The sequence below is a fragment of the Cyprinodon variegatus genome, unplaced genomic scaffold (genome assembly GCF_000732505.1).
Source record: "Cyprinodon variegatus isolate N-32 unplaced genomic scaffold, C_variegatus-1.0 Scaffold935, whole genome shotgun sequence".
NCBI lineage: Eukaryota > Metazoa > Chordata > Actinopteri > Cyprinodontiformes > Cyprinodontidae > Cyprinodon > Cyprinodon variegatus.
In genome coordinates, this window is record NW_015151388.1 from 307,675 (window position 1) to 310,732 (window position 3,058).

Below are 3,058 nucleotides of genomic sequence, written 5' to 3' on the forward strand. Positions count from 1 at the left end.
AGCCTCACTGGAAAATCAACACCGGTTGCATAGTGTACCTATAAAAAATAAACCAGATATTATTTAAGAAACATGGCTTAAAACAGAATTAGATTTTGTAATAAAAGAATATGATAGTGTTCAAAGGGACAGGGAACAGGGAAATGGGGGTGGATGTATAATCTTTATAAAACAGGGAATTCAATATAGATTTATCGGAAAAGGAAAACAATTAGAACGGATAGCTTCAGAAATTTGATTACATTTTGAATTATTAAAATATTTAATTTCTATAACCCTTTTAAAAAACTTTGTTTAGAGGAAATGGGTGAATTGACTGAAAATATAAATGGTAAGGTAATTTGTTGTGGAGATTTTAATGCTTACAGCACACTTTGGCTTAGTAGTAATGATTCAAATGGTGATACAAGAAATAATACATATAAAGAATCTGGTTTGTATTAATGATGGAAGTGGTACCAGAATTAATATTAGCAATGGATCAGAATTAGCAATAGATCTTACATTATATCTAAAGATATTGCAGGAATCAGTCATTTGAAGGTTTTAAAAGACTCAACTACAGGAAGTGATCATTATCCAAAACTAATAAAAGTGGGCTTTGAAGTTGAGCAAAGTTATATTGAAGGTATAGAAAGATGGATTTTTGCAAATGCTGATTGGAAAAAATAAAAGAGAATTAGCGATGTAGAATTGCAAATGGTTCATGTTGATTCAGATGATTAAAAAAATGTTTCTGTTTGTGAAGCTATATTAGTTACAGCTCAATAATCGATCTAAAGTAGAAAAAAAGGAGGTGGGAAGAAGAAAATAGTACCATGGTGGACAAAAGATTGTGACTGCAATTAAATCTCAAAATAAAGCTTTTTGAATGTAAAAAAAAAATATTCAGTCGTTTACTGATTATAAAAGATCACAAGCTCTTCTCAAAAGAACTGTGAAATGTGCAAAAAGGGTTTACTGGCAATCGTTTTGTGATTTGGTTGGTAGAGAAAGTAACATTTCAAATATCTGGGGTATGATAAAAGAATGAATGGAATTAAGAGAGAATATGGATATCCAGTTCTGAAGGATGGAAATATATATGCTGTGACAGAGGGGCAGAAAGCAGAGATGTTAGTGGAGAAGTTTGCTAAAATTCACAGCTCAAATAATCTAACTGAAAAAAAAATAAGGGAAAGAGAATGTACAATTAATGAAAACAGTCAATCTTTAGTTAAAAATGTAAACAGTAGTGACTTATTAAAGCTTAAGAATGCTTTAGAGAAATCCAAAAATTCATCTCCAGGTATAGATCAAATTTCATACATTATGATAAATCAGTTAAGTAATTCTTCTTAAAGTGTTTCAGTGGATTTTTACAAAAAGATTTGGAAAGAGATTATTTACCTAAAGCTTGGAAGGAAGCAATAATTGTTCCTATTTTAAAGCCAGGTAAAGAAAGATCAAAGCCAGGGAGCTATAGACCAATAGCATTGACATATCAGAGAATGATCAATGAAAGACTTGACTTATTTTGTAGAAAAGATAAAGAATTTATCCAGATTTCAAAGTGGATTCATGAAAAGATAGAAATATCATGGATCCTGTTCTGTACTTGGAATATGAAATTAGAGAGGCACAGGTTAATAAAGAGAATATGGTAGCTGTATTCTTTGACATCGAGAAAGCTTCTGATATGATGTGGAAGGAAGGATTTTGATCAAATTAAAGAAGATGGGAATCAGCGGTTCAATGTTCAACTGGATAAAGGATTTTCTTCATAATCGTTCTATACAAGTAAGAATAGGAAAACAATTTTCAGGAAATATTTATAATGAAAATGGTATTCCGAAAGGAAGCATAGTTAGTCCATTATTTTTTTTTCTATAATGATTAATGATGTTTGAAGATGTTGAGAATGAAATGGGTGTTTTTTTATTTGCTGAAGATGGAGCATTTTGAAAGAGGGGTAAAAATGTAGGTTTCTTAGTTAGAAAGGTTCAAGAAGCCGTTCATAAAATAGAAGACTGGTCCTTTAGATGGTGATTCAAGATTTCTGTAGATAAAACAAAGGTTTTGTTTTTTTAAAAGGAAAAAGGTTTCTGAAGATATAAGGTTAAAAAAGTTATAGAAATGACTTTGAAAAGGGTAAAACTATTTACATTTTTGGGCACATGATTGGATGAAAGACTTACTTGGAAATAAATATAAAAGAGTTCTAAATGTAATGAGATGTTTGATTGGTAATAAGTGGAGCTGAGTGGAAAGCATTGAAATCCATTTATACAGGTTTGTTTAGTTCTGTTTTTGATTATGGATGTATTGCTTTTGGTTCAGCATCAGAGTCATTACTTAAAAAAATTGATATTTTTCAGTATCAAGCATTGAGATACTGCACAGGGGCCATAAGAACAACACAAACATCAGCATTACAGGTAAAAATGGGAGAAATGCCTCTACTGTGGAGGAGATTACAATTACTTTCTACTTACTGGTTTCAGGTAAAGAATCATTGTGAAACTCATCCATGTCAAGAAATTTTAAAACAATGTTGGGAAAAAGAAAAGAAGAAATTAAATTCCTTTGGATGGTCAGCAGATATTATTATAAAAGATCTAGAATTATCTCATATAAACATCAGTAAAACTGTTATTAGGTCATTAATTCACCCATTATTGTTGCCTAATATGGATACTGATTTGACTTTGCTGTTTAAACAGAAAAATAAGGAGAATATCTCTGATTAAAAATATGGTTCCGCAATATTTAGATGAGAAATATTATGGTTTTGTTAACATTTTTACGGATGCTTCAACAGATTCAAATAATAGGAATTGTGTTTTGTTTGTAGTTCCAGAATTCCATTTTGAATCGAGTAAAAGAATCAGTGACGGAGTTTCAGTCTAAACAGGAGAAATGTTTGGGATCATGTTGGCCTTAGAATGGATTGAAGAAATCCGTCCATTAAGAAGATTTACTCTGATTCTACTTCACCGTTATTTTCATTTCAACACAGTCACTCAGACCTGATATATTAGCAGAAATTCAGCAATTATTATTTAGAATTCAGGCAATG